Source organism: Syngnathus scovelli, chromosome 12, assembly GCF_024217435.2.
Source record: "Syngnathus scovelli strain Florida chromosome 12, RoL_Ssco_1.2, whole genome shotgun sequence".
Taxonomy (NCBI): domain Eukaryota; kingdom Metazoa; phylum Chordata; class Actinopteri; order Syngnathiformes; family Syngnathidae; genus Syngnathus; species Syngnathus scovelli.
The window spans coordinates 3,069,934-3,082,981 of NC_090858.1; the positions used below are offsets into that span (position 1 = coordinate 3,069,934).

Genomic DNA, 13,048 nt, shown 5'->3' on the forward strand with positions numbered 1-13,048 from the left:
TGATTAAAAAAATATTTCCCGTTATGTTATTGCATATACAAAATGTATTTTGGCTACTCTAAAGTCAGAGTTTGGCGACAAATTACACAAGTGCAGTCCAGAAACCAATGAGTTTCACACAACACTAGGGAACTCATTTTATATCAACTAATAAGCAATTTAATTAGGCTATTACGGTAGTTAATTGAATGAGAAAAATTGCATCCTGTATTGTCACACTGCAATGAAAAGCAGAATGTTTTCAATTTTAGAGATATAGACTCTACATGAAATTATGGATATTTATTTTTACATACAACACAGTGGAGATTTTTTTTTACACAGCGGTGAAAACAAAATTTAAACCATTATTCTTTGTATTTTAATTTTATACTGGAAATTACATCATATCCCTTTTTCACTCTAACATATTTGATATTTTTCTTGTATATTTGTATACATTTTGAATACATAATTATGTGCATATATAAATACAGTATATACATATACTTTGTATTCATACCTAAATACATATTCCTGTTTTTCTTATCAACGAGGTTTGCGAAAATTAACATGTAACCTGCTGCGAGGTAAATGTTGAAATGGGAAACCTTTTTACTATCTGAAATTATCTGAAAAAAAAAAAAAAAAAAGAGTAGCACTTTTCCCACTTTCCTATTTTAACAGCTTGCCGTGGCAGATAACTCTGTTTTACAACTTTGTTAATTAACACCCAAGCAAATGTCATGTTTGGCCAGTTCATTACCTCCCGCTATTCATCTCACATACTTTGATTGCCCAAATCTGGAGGATCAGCTTGAATGAAAGTTATATTTTTCTTCCTTTTTATCCCTTTTAATATCTGTACTTATCCTGATGGTCTTTTTAATTAAGCCTTACTAGCGACAGACGTCGTCCACATAAAAACCATCTAGCAGCACCAAAGCGACGCGTCTTGGCTTTTAATGACGCGGTATTAAATGGCTGCTAATTACAGACAGTAGCATAAACATCCCAGAGTGTTTTTGGGGGGTAAAACACTGCGAGAATAGATTCCATTTGTCGTGTTGAAGGACCGCTTGCTCCTGTTATTTATGTATGTAAACAAGATTCTTTATCTGGCAAGAGGCCGTGTGCTCGCTGCGTGTCAGACGGAGAATTTGTTAGTTCAGTCGGTTCTGGTTGCCGTGCTTCTCATTTTGTGCTTGCTGCTCTTTGGGGAATTGTGCCGCCGCCGCCGCGGCCGGTGCTCCTCCTCTCACATAATTAATATTTAGAAGATGTTTGCTACCTTTAAATATTCAACACATGTTAATTAATTGCTCAGTTAGGGCTCGGGAGTCATTGTGGTTTGTTTTTTGGAATGTTGCAATAATTACACTTGCACTGTGAAATTTACTTGGCTGGATGTTTGGAATGAGGTGAAATTTTATTCCAATGAATTTCTCTCATTGCTTCTTTAACAAGTGATTTACAGGACTCTTCTTTTGCTTCCAAAGGCCCCATGCAAAATTAATAAAGGCGACTTAATTCCTAAGGGAGGAGAATTTGTCAAGGTGTATTTAAGAAGCAAAGCTTATACTAATTCATCAGCTCCCCACTTTTTTTTTTTTCCTCTCGTAATTAAATACTGAATATTTAACACCGGCCAATGTCTGCAGCGAAATGGGAGCCATGTCATTTGGCCTATCGAGTAACTATTGTCTTACAGAATGAGATATGAATTGAATTGAAACCCATCCACTGTCACATTTGATCATTGATTTGCATAATTAGGTCTTAATTTTTATTCACTATGCAAATATATGCCCCCACCCATCTAGTCGCCCAATTTAAATTGCATTTAAATGTGAACCGGCTCGACTGTCAGCGCCTAATATGGCTGCATTTAATCGTACTATCTCCGCGAATCAAAAGGGAACTGCAGAGATAAATATAAAGAGTAAAGGCTGAGTCACACTGCCCCAATTTTGTATGGTGTTCCACAGGGTTCAACTTTAGGGCCCCTGCTATTTTCATTGTGTTTGCTGCCCTCTGGGTTTGGTTTCAAGAAAGCATAGTATTTCCTTTAACTGCTTTGTGGATATTCTTCGTTTGTCCTGCCTGGAAGAAATCAAAGCCCGGATGGCATTGAACGTCTTGAAATGTAAACAGAAGTTAGTTAAGGATTCACAGCAGGATCTAAATTTCTCGAGAATTTCCTGAGCACAGATACAAATAATAGCATTGTTTTTACAGCATCACATTGCAAATTTGTGTTGAGCTGGTATCCCTTTCTATTTGGATGTCCCCGCTGAGGGGAGTGTTGGCTCTTGTTTCACGTTTTTAAGAGGATTTGTGTCTTGAGGAGGCATGTTTTCTACATCCATTATTGTATGAATCAAACAGGCTGAGAGAGGAGAGTCGGCCTCCGGTGCAGTCCAAAGGTGGCCTTTGTGGACTAAGATGGGACAAAGTCTGAGGAAATTGACCTGCTTGATCCTTTTCCCCGGGTGGGAGGCATCTTCTCCATCCTTTCATCTTCTTCCAAAGGGCCACGCTTAACAAACAAAATAGTGTCCGATAGTAACTCAGGTTGTCTTTGCGAGTGGGGATGCTAAGGAGGAGGTGGGGGGGGGGGGGGGGGTAACCTGAGAATGACAAGCCTGTGGGGTGAGGAAGTAGCCAAAAGGGACAAATTAGCTTTAGACAATAGGAGACCTTCTCCACCAGGGGGATAATTAAACGTTTCTTCATCAAAGCCAAGACAGTTTGCAAGCTGCTCATTTTGTAATTCTATCATGTTTGCCCCCGAGATGTCTTTTCTGTCTGGATTCGGACCACCCCCACCACTCTGAGGCCTTCCTTAATACACCGCCATTGCCATTAATTTCGATTCTCTTTGATTACCCTCTTAGGGGTGTTAATTATACAGAGTTAGCGCTGGGCTAATTGAGCTCAGTGGAAACAGAGGGTCTATTGGGGTGATGGCTTCTATATGCGCCCCAGTAGACAGCACAAAGGCCTTTGTTTTGCTTAATGTGAGAAAATTTTTTAGTACTCAGAGTAACGTAGGAGGACCCTTGCAGGACTATAGTGGAACATTTAAAGTTTAGCACAATATCAAGATGGTGGTCGGCATAGTATATATCTCCACACTGTCATCAAATTGCAAATTCCAGGCATTGAACTTCTCCAGGTCTTTTGTGATGACCAATCAATAATGCTGATGAAAAGTTGGCCAAATAGACGCCACATGCCCCGTGAATGCACGTACGGATAAAAGACATTGTGCGACCGTTCTTTCTCCCTGGCCACTGAGCTGTGGACCACAAGGTTTGTTGTGTGCCTCGGATCACACGGAGGAAGCTGAATGATGTTGGCCCAGCTCTCTGAAGGAAGGCCACGCTTGGCCGGCCCTAGAACAGCCTTAACAGGATATCACACAAGAACCGGGTGGCTTTTGTGCACCCAAAAACTGTGTCAAAGGGAGCAAGGCAGGGTGTTTTCTTTTCGCAGCAGATGTTAGAACAGTATGTGGTGGGGCTCTGTGAAGCCCGTACCCACAATGGCGCCCATCTAAAACCTGTGATAGCGTCAGGGAGTGGGCTCGGAGCGTCAGAAAAAGCAGCGGCGTGTCTCTTAAGGCGCCGGTGAGCATCGCTGAGCTCCAGTGAAGCCCCGCTGGAGAGTTTCCTAACACACTGCTGCGACAAGGTAACGCACAAGAGTTCAGTTTTTCATTCACTCCCACAAGGCTGTCGATGATGTTGTTTGGCATTACAGAGTTGATGGTGGATATATGCGCTTTTACCAGTGGAGTGCAGTCAAGGCCTTCTCTGTTGGCCCAAAGACAAATTTATTGTTTTTAAACTAATTGAGAATATTCTTTATGTGCTAAATCCAATTGTCACATTGGTTTTACATAATTAGGTCAACTATTTTTTTTTTAATGTTTTTATTTTCATGTATTTTATTTTTTTATGACATTTTTATACTAAACTTGACAATAGTTTATATTATTTTATTATATTTGATATTAAACTGGATTTCAAGCTTAAAAAACATGTCTTACTGAAGCTAAAATAGAATAAAACGGCTAATAGGAAAGTAGTAATTGGGATTTTTATGTTTGCTTCTGTCAAAGGAGCCCCGGAGGCGAAACAATTTCCTTATTGTGATTTCAAATGTAATTTCTCATAAAAACATTGAAGTCGTCAGTCGGTCGTTACGTGTCTTTGTGTGGCACAGACATACAGTTCGACACGCGGGGAGCATTAGCATGTTGTTGTTAGCGTATATCCATGCAGCAGGCGGCCCATCGCTGCAAAAGCCGCAGCCTCGGGGCTATAAACAGACCCCTGGGAGCCGGCAGCACTCAAGGGCCTATTTGTTCAACACAATGTGTTATTCTATCATAGCCGGGCTGTCACAGCGGCAATCATTCAAACAGACATCCGTTTCTCCCTGGAACGCCGAGACCTGTTTGTTTGGTTTTGGAGTGCTTTAGTCCCTTGATTGTCTCTGATAGTCGGCGCATGGAGAGGATTTCGCCACCAAGTGTGACTTTCTATATAACCACATAGCAGGAGGCAGGAACCAATTAATGGCATTTCCATTTCTTTCAATGGGGAAAGATACTTTGTTAATGAACGTGGCTGCTCATCTTAACACGCATTGGTCAGTGCCTGGGAAGACGGGCCGCCACAATAGACATGTCAGGCTTGATGGATCTCCAACACATCTGGGATATGGCTCCCAGGACCCAAGCCGATGAGAGGCCACGGAAAACAACGGCTCAGGGTTGCCCGTCCTTACACACACACATCTGCACACAAACAAACACACACGTGCTAGTAATCAATAGCATATTCTGCTGAAGAAGAGGAGGGCGGGCTGAAATATACGAGCATGATTAGAATGAGTGAGAAGTGAAGGGGGCAGTGCTGATAGTTCCTCATAATCAGATTTTTTTTTTTTTAAGTTAAATCAATGAGAAAACCGGTTTGGGCTTGGTTGCTCGATGATACAGATTAACCCGGGAACTAATGAGAAGTGGTTTTCAAACTGGGGTGCACGAGCTGGAGTTTGCTAAGTAGGTTCAGAACATTCCAACATATATTCAACTATCGTTTGGAAACACATTTCACCACATCAGAATTACACTTGAATGAGGATAAGTGTTTCCGCCGATGTTTAATATATGAAGCAACCCTCGCCCCCCCCACCCCCCCCCACCCGCAGTTGTGAATATTTCAGTCTTAATCTTCAGATGACTTAACACCACTTGAGAAACAAAACAAGGCACCCCTCTGATGCCAATTAATTAGGAGCTTATGAATATTTCAGCGCGCTACGATACAGCGGTGGCTTGCCCGCCCGCATGCTACTGTTACAGCGTACAACGGCTCCTAATGGATTATTAATAATGTAGTCACTTGATGTTGTTGTTTTTTTTTTTTTCAGTATGTGAGTGTGTACATGTGGTGGAGGGTTAACACACTGGTCACACTTCTGTTTGCATTGTTGAGCTTTTTTTAGCACCTAAGTGGTGTTCGAAACTGCTTTTTATTTCTTTTATTTTTATTTTATTTATTTTTCTATTTATTTTGTTTTAACTTTTTTTTTTAAATTCAGTTAGTTTTAATTAGCTTTTAATATAGGTATATTTTAATATTTTTTTTAAATATGAAAGATTTAGTTTTGATTAGTTTTTGTATTTTTGAGATTTGGAGTACTTTTGGAACATAAAACCAAAATGTTTTTAAAAAAAATTCAAATATCGATGCAGCCAAATAGAAGCAAATCATTACTACCGTTAGCGTTAGCCTTTTAGTAGTAGACTCAAAGCTAAACTATATTGTTATATCAAAGATGCTTATTTATTTATTTTATGTTTAGTGTGTTTAAATTGATAAATAAATATGCCGTGTAAATTCTAAAACATTTAAAAAAATGTTTATTTTAAAAAGAAAATAGAACAAAGCCTGCTGGAGGTTCGAATAAATGACTCAGCATTTTGGTAAGGGGGAAGAAAGATAAAAAATGATAGCCGCATAATTCATACGGTCTCCGTCGTAATTTTCATCTCACGTATTCAAGCTATTGCGCCGATTAATAGAGAGAAAAAGAAACTGTCTGCAGCTACTCAAAATCCACATATGACTTGCCTGACAAGAATATGTAAAATAATTCCCTCATGTAGCTCTGCATCATTTTCCTAATATCAACTAAGATTTGCATAAAGGTGATCACATTTACCACCAGGGAAATATACGGGACACACACATGCAGACATTTCTGTGCCAACAAAACATTTCAAAGCTGTTGTTTTACATTTTGGATGTAATTATTTTCTTATATTCATGCCAAAGCTGTAATTATTTGCACATTAACACCTGCTGCATTTCCCGCGCGTGTGTATGTTTGTTTTAATCTGATTAATCTTCCTCGTTTTGCCATGTTTGTTGGACAGCCCGACTGAGCACCGGGAAGATTTTGCAGGTGTCACCCCCCCCCCCCCTAAACACATTCCGGTTTCTTCTTTTCTTCACTCTTGGCTAAAGTAGCTGACGTTATTCATGGGCCACGTTCATTTCCTGCAGCAGCCCCCAGCACGCTTCGATAGCGATGCTGTTTCGGCTAGCCGTAAACACATTTGATGAAAACAAATTAGAAGGCAGAAATATAACTGACGGAAAACATAACAGCCGCCAATGGAATCACATTAGCGCGGGGACGCTCGATGCCGCGGCAAATAAATGTGCAATTAATAAATGGATAAATACAACACATAAAGCCTGCTGTTGCCAAAAGTCATTCCTCATTTAAATGTCTCCATCTTTTTTTCCCCCATTAGGACTGTTATTAAAACACCTTTCAAATAAATGGGAGGTTTTTACAACCTGACAGTTGGCAGTAACCTGTTGACACGCGTGTCCTAAAACATCGCTTTTAGGGGTGGGGGGGTGTCCTTAATTCCTTTCGCATGAAATCACTAACGGTTATAATCCTTTGACAACACGAGATGAAATTCTGCCTGATTTGTTGCCGCCATGCAGGACTATTCGTGTTAATGAATTTTTAATATCCTTAATGACAGGAGAGGAACGATGTAATTAAAAGAGCAAGTTAAGAAAAACGCTGAGTCCAGCTCTTTATGGCGACCATTTTAATGTTAGTTTAATTGGAACTAACACATTATCTTAATGAGCAGATTGCCTTCAAGGAGACCATTTCCTCTTCCCCTACAGCCTACTCAATGTCGCCGCTATACGCATACAAATATATTTCTTTGGAAATCAGCCAAATGTGGAGGAACCTCAAAAGATCCAACAGTCTGTTCATTCAGGGCCGCTCAGCAAACTTTCATTAGTTTCAACTTTTCCCCTCAGAGATAATAATCAACTGGCGGCACACAGTGTTGCTACATTGAAGATTATCATTTTTAAGCAAAGTATTTTTTTCTAAATATGGAATAAATATTAAACTCCAGAGTAACATGGGAGTCATTGAATGAGAGTATAAAGTTGACTCAGGTGGGCGGCTAACAGCTAACCTGCTAATCGTTAGCCAGTCTGTGTTAATCGCTTGAGCGTGATATGAATTTACACTAGAATGAAATATTATGCTAACTGCTAGCTTGTCAGCTTACAATGTTGTGGTTCCAATTCTTATCCTTTTTTTACTGTGTTGAATAACTTGTAACACAATCAGTTGCTCCTCTAGCAAACTAGCTTAATTGGCTAGCTTACCGCTTTACGCCACAATCACGGAATCATTGTTGTTGACTACACACGATGTTTTAACATTGTAAATGTTAAAAAGAATTAACATTTACAATCATCAGGCTGACCTTTTACTCTTACCGCATCACAGGCTAATCAAGCCTTTGCCGAATTTAATAACAAGTGAGGGATAATGCTCGAAAATTGCTCCGATTAGCCGTACGTGTGTAGCCCGCTTAAGATAGTCGCAAGCGTACAGTATTTTCAAAGCGTTTGGACCGCCACCCACGTTCTCCCATTTTTCATTTACCTGCCAGAAAATCAGATGCGACAGTTAAATTGTGACAGCGGCGCAAATCTACTCGTTGCCATTAGAGCTAATGTCATGTTTCTGTGCTAATCCCTCATCATTTTAGGGCCTCATTGCCTATTTTTCTCCACGATATTAAGTATTCAAAGCTCATTTACATTCTTATTTTTCAATTTGCTGCTGCAGTAGTTTAATTTATTCCATATAATTTCTTTTTCTGAGAGGGACATTAATCATTGGCTCTACATTTTAGTGCCTCGGGGACTCTTTTTTTTTTTTTTTTTTAATCAATAAAATAAAGGGATAGCGCTTTAGTAAACGCTGGTGTTACAAAAGAACTCGATGTGTATGTTGTAATTCAATTAGTGTATTAATTTTGATTTGTTTGCGGATGTGTTTCATTTGCCATCACTTTTTCAATGCAGAACTTTCGGAAACTTATTCCTGTGATTTGTGTTAACAAAAGCACATGAGGGGGGGATCACAGTCCTATCAATGAGGGGGCTCCCTGTAATGCTTCTGCTTGTTCTATATTTCTGCTCTGTTGCGTTGGAGGCCTAACTACTTGCATCCTCTTTCTTCCTGGCTTTTCTTGTTGTTTCTTCATCCTTTCACATTCATTTTATGCTTGGCTATTCCGTAGGCTATCAGTGTATTAATGCCGCGGCTTAAGCCAAACACCCTCGGCTCCAGATAAGCCAGCAAGGTCATCACGTGGCGGTGAACTAAGAGTTGCTTTTCCTCTCCTTTCCAAATTGTGTTTTTCTTCCCGTTTTTCGTACTTTTTTTTGAATTGTAAATTTTCTCCTGGCGTCACACGTCTTCATTAGCCATCCACCCGTCTGAGAGGCTTGACCTTCCGAAGGTGTGACCGAGGGGCGGGGGTGTGATGGTTGCTTGATGGAGAGGGGTCTGCGGTGATGAAGTGGGGGGGGTCGAGAGGGTGGTCTTTTAACTCTGATACATAATGCTGTGGGCTATAATACTTAGCGCATGGCCGCTCGCAGGCCTACTAATCACAAGGAAAAAGACCCCACTGTCTCACTCCATAAACCCGGGCCCCGGCAAGGAAGACGGCCACGGGGGCGCGATGTCACTTGTAAATCCCAAATTAAACTCAACTGCCCAAAGCTGGCCGACGTAAAAACACCCTCAACTCAATCCCGCCTCCCCGCGTCTTCCCGTCAGCCGTGCAGGCGGTAACGAGCGTACGCCGTGTCGACGTGGTGTCAGCCGTGTCAAGGTCGCGCGGTGGTCAATTTCTACGCTCGTTGGTCACGATCGGCTTTATGCGTGCATTTCGTGAAAAAAGCTAAATATTAGATGAGCGCCAACGCTATTCAGATGAGAGTCAACAAAAACATTGTCTGTAAATGTTTTTCTAGCCATGCCGGCTTCCCCAGTAGCTCCCCTCCCTGTTATCCTGCCGCGGAAGATGGAAAGCATGCGCTGCATCGAGCGGGGTTCTCTCACTCGGAACCTTTAATTATAACTTCCCAGTATCAGTTACAGCAAGCCCGCACAGATGCTAAAACCCTCGGAGGCTTGGCTACTCTACCTTGCTTAATCTGAGGCGAGAGGCGTCCCATCAGCCAATTCAATCTGTGCCGGCGAGACCCCCCTCATCGCCCCCCTGCCCACCTCGAGCCAATCTGGGCGCCAGTCGCAGTCACGCGACCTCATGGCTTCTTAGCATCCTTCATCAAGGCTTGTTTTCGCTGCCGTTGTTATTTACCTCCTTATGAACGCCTCACGCGGGGCGCTCTGCTTCCAGAGGATATAGTGAGGTCTGCGCGTGCACGGCTAAAGACGCTATAAAAATTGCTGAGGTATAAAATCGAAAGTGCTCAAGCTGTCTGCGGCCGGAATTGCTGGCTGGCTGGCTAGCTGGCTGGCTGGGGCCTGTTTGGAGGTGGTGAAGGATCCTCCAGCCAAGTCCACCTGCTCGCCTTGTAAATCACAAACACACAAAAAAAAAAAGTTTGGGCTTGTTTGTTTACATATTACAGGCTTTACAGTGGCTCTGCTGCGGTACACACGGAGCTCTGCTTGGCTCAAGCTTGATGCACGGGCCATAAAGCTAAAGCACCAGCCCGCCATTCCTACAGGGATTGACCGGCTTGTCATGGGGAGGACAGAAACTTGAAATATACGGGCAGGCCAATCATTTCTCACATCAGTTAAATGCATAAGATTAAATGAAATTAATTCATCCCTATATACTATATTTATTGGAAAATTTCCATCGTCTGTCTACATGTGTTGCTGCACAATTTATGTTCAAATATCAATTTGTTAAAAATGCTATTCATTAGCCTGTCTATGCTATTTTTATAAACACATAGTATATATGCGGTTGTTTTAATTACACAATGTCAAATTTTAAGATTAGTTTGATGGGAATTGCTGCGAGTTGCGTTGAGTTGACTGTGACCATATTTATATCTTAAAATTTCCGTAAAAACTCTGGTCCCTCTTATCTTGATGCACGTCTGTATACTAAAAACAGGAGTAAATCATACAGAATATTAATATTGTGGTTAATCTCTAATCTCTAACTGCTTCACTGACATGTACAGTTTCTATAGAGTACATTTTGCCAACACCCACTGGGGTATTACCGCGTCTTTGGGAGTCAAAACACTTATCTCGAAAAGAGATCAACCCTGCACGTTGTATCTTATCTGCGCTTGCAGTGTTGCCCTTGTGCACGCTCACTTGTGCGTCCTCCTCCGACTTCTCCAAGGTGCACTCGCTACAATCCACACCGGTGGCGCTCTTTTTTTTTTTTTCTGGGTGTGTGTGTGAAAGCGACAGAGGGAATCCAAGCACATTTTGCACATGTGTGACCGCCTCTGGTCCGCTTGAGTGTGGTCATAGCTGACTTTGCCTTTGCGATAAGGAGAGATGTTGATTCCCGAGCGTCACTAAAAACAGCCAGAGGGGGAGGGGCGGGGGCATCGTCGTACTGTTTGGAATCGGACAAAGAGGCCATTGTAACTCCTTATGGAAACTCACTTTTTTTTTAGCATGGCCTCTATTTTCTCTCTTGTACAGTTCTCCAAATTAGAGGTCAAGTGTGCTTGCTTCAAGCTGTCACTTTTAATATAAAAGTCACACAAAGCAAAGAAGTACAGTTTGTAAATATATTTTTTTATATTAACGAAATGCTATTCATAAGACTTTGCTTGACGAAGTTGTGTCTCAGTCCCTGTAACTTCTTTTCTTCCACTAGCGTATTTTACAAGCCAACAACCTTCACCACTACACCCAACATGACAAAGGGGGGGAAGGTTTTTTAAAAAAAAAAAAAAATGAAGGATGGCAGGAGGTGACAGGTAAACAAATTCCGTGTCATATCCTCCTCCTGTCTCCACTCTTGCCACTTGGCATTTTAATGGAAGGGAATGCGATGTAACATATAGTGGTAACTACAGCGGCAGCCTCGTAGCAAAAGGGGGAGAAAACTTAACTCCTCAGACCTATGCATTAAACATATTGTAGAATAGAGTGTAACATTTATCACTGTCATTCCTGGAGAGTTTGTGTAAATTTAAATGCGCTCAAGCGTGCTGAGCCCCCCACCACCACCACTCATTCCCCCCGCCCCCCCCCTCAAGAATGTATGCGCGCAATGCCACCCCAAAGCCCATTTTCCTGAAATCCTTCTCATTGTTCTGCACGAGCATACCACCAAACAGCTATTCATCTTTGGGGAATATGCTGTACAGAAATGTCTTTGTATGTGAGGCCTGTGCCATGTTGCTTCTTGACTGGCGGACTATTTTTCATAGTTTGGAATGGTCGGAAAAACGAGGGGGGGCATGGGGGGGGGTGTACGTAAGGACATATATGGCCGCAGATATTGCATATTTATTTTCATTCAGTCTCTTCAGCATATATAAAATGGCTCAGCAGTATTCACTTTGTTTAAAAATATTACAATAATCAATTACGGGCTCCGGCACAAAAAGCAGAAAAGACGATTAAATAAAAGCTTTGCGGATTGTTCGTGACAAGCACTTTTCCGCGGGGCAAAATGAAACAATCGCGCCTTTAAACGTAGACCATGTCGGCGACACATTCAACATTAGAATAAATTACCTAACCTTTACAACTTGCAGTGCCAATAACAGGATAAATGACAGATCATGGCTTATTATTCACTCCGAGGTTTTACACATAATAATGATGTCATCAATAATGCCCGCCGTTTTAAAACAAAAAAAACACTCAAGGCAGTTAATTTCTCCCTTTTTTTATTTTTTTTTAAATCAGCCAGCTGGAAAGACGGACTGAAAAGATTGTCAGGGACACAAAGAAAAAAAGAGAGAAAAATGTGCTGCGTTATGTTCCTTTTAGCGAACCGCACTTATGAGTCAATTTGCCAAACAATGTGAGGCCGACTTGACTGAGGAGGCACATCAGCGGCGCTGACACGGAAGCTTGTCAGTGACCAGCCGACAACAAATGGATCTCATCTGACAAATATCCTGCAGGGCTTTTTATTCTTTTTTTTTTTTTTTTCTTACGCCCGTTGCTGGTCTTTCATTTTAGCTGCCGCGTCGTCTGCGGTCCTCAAGTAAGGAGTCATCTTGATGGACACCCGCACATTAAGCTGGTAAGTGTGTATGTACGGCACACATGGTGTCTTAATGCTTGTCACACTCCACTGTCCTTGTCTTTGCCGAGGGAAAGGCTGTTGAGTTTCACACCACTGAAGAAAACTAGCACATTTTGCACAGTAAATGGGCTTTTCAAATAGTTTGTGCTTGATTGGGGGTGCATGCACATATGTGATCTGTTTATCTGTACGGCGCTCATTGGAAGAAAGTTTCCAAATGGGAGAAGCCGCGTCGGATTTGCTTTGTTACGACGTTGGAAAGTTTTCATGGAAGGTCATGCAGGGGTAGATTGGAATTTTGTCTCTGATTTTGGTGGTTCTAAATTTCCATGTCATGGTAAAGTTAGAAATATTATCATAGTCTTACCTTCTATGTCCTTTTATGTCATCAGGACGTGTTCAAGTCAGTTTTTTTCAAATCGTACAAAC

The 13,048-nt window shown here is 41.5% G+C and overlaps 1 long non-coding RNA gene across 1 annotated transcript in view; it reads left to right on the forward strand.

Annotated features, from left to right (window-relative positions):
* The window catches only part of LOC125978743 (uncharacterized), a 40,364-nt gene that overhangs the window by 7,417 nt on the left and 19,899 nt on the right, over window positions 1-13,048 (forward strand). The window contains exon 2 of the long non-coding RNA XR_007485132.2: window positions 12,553-12,616. This is a non-coding gene — a long non-coding RNA (uncharacterized lncRNA). The remainder of the gene's footprint in view (window positions 1-12,552; window positions 12,617-13,048) is intronic.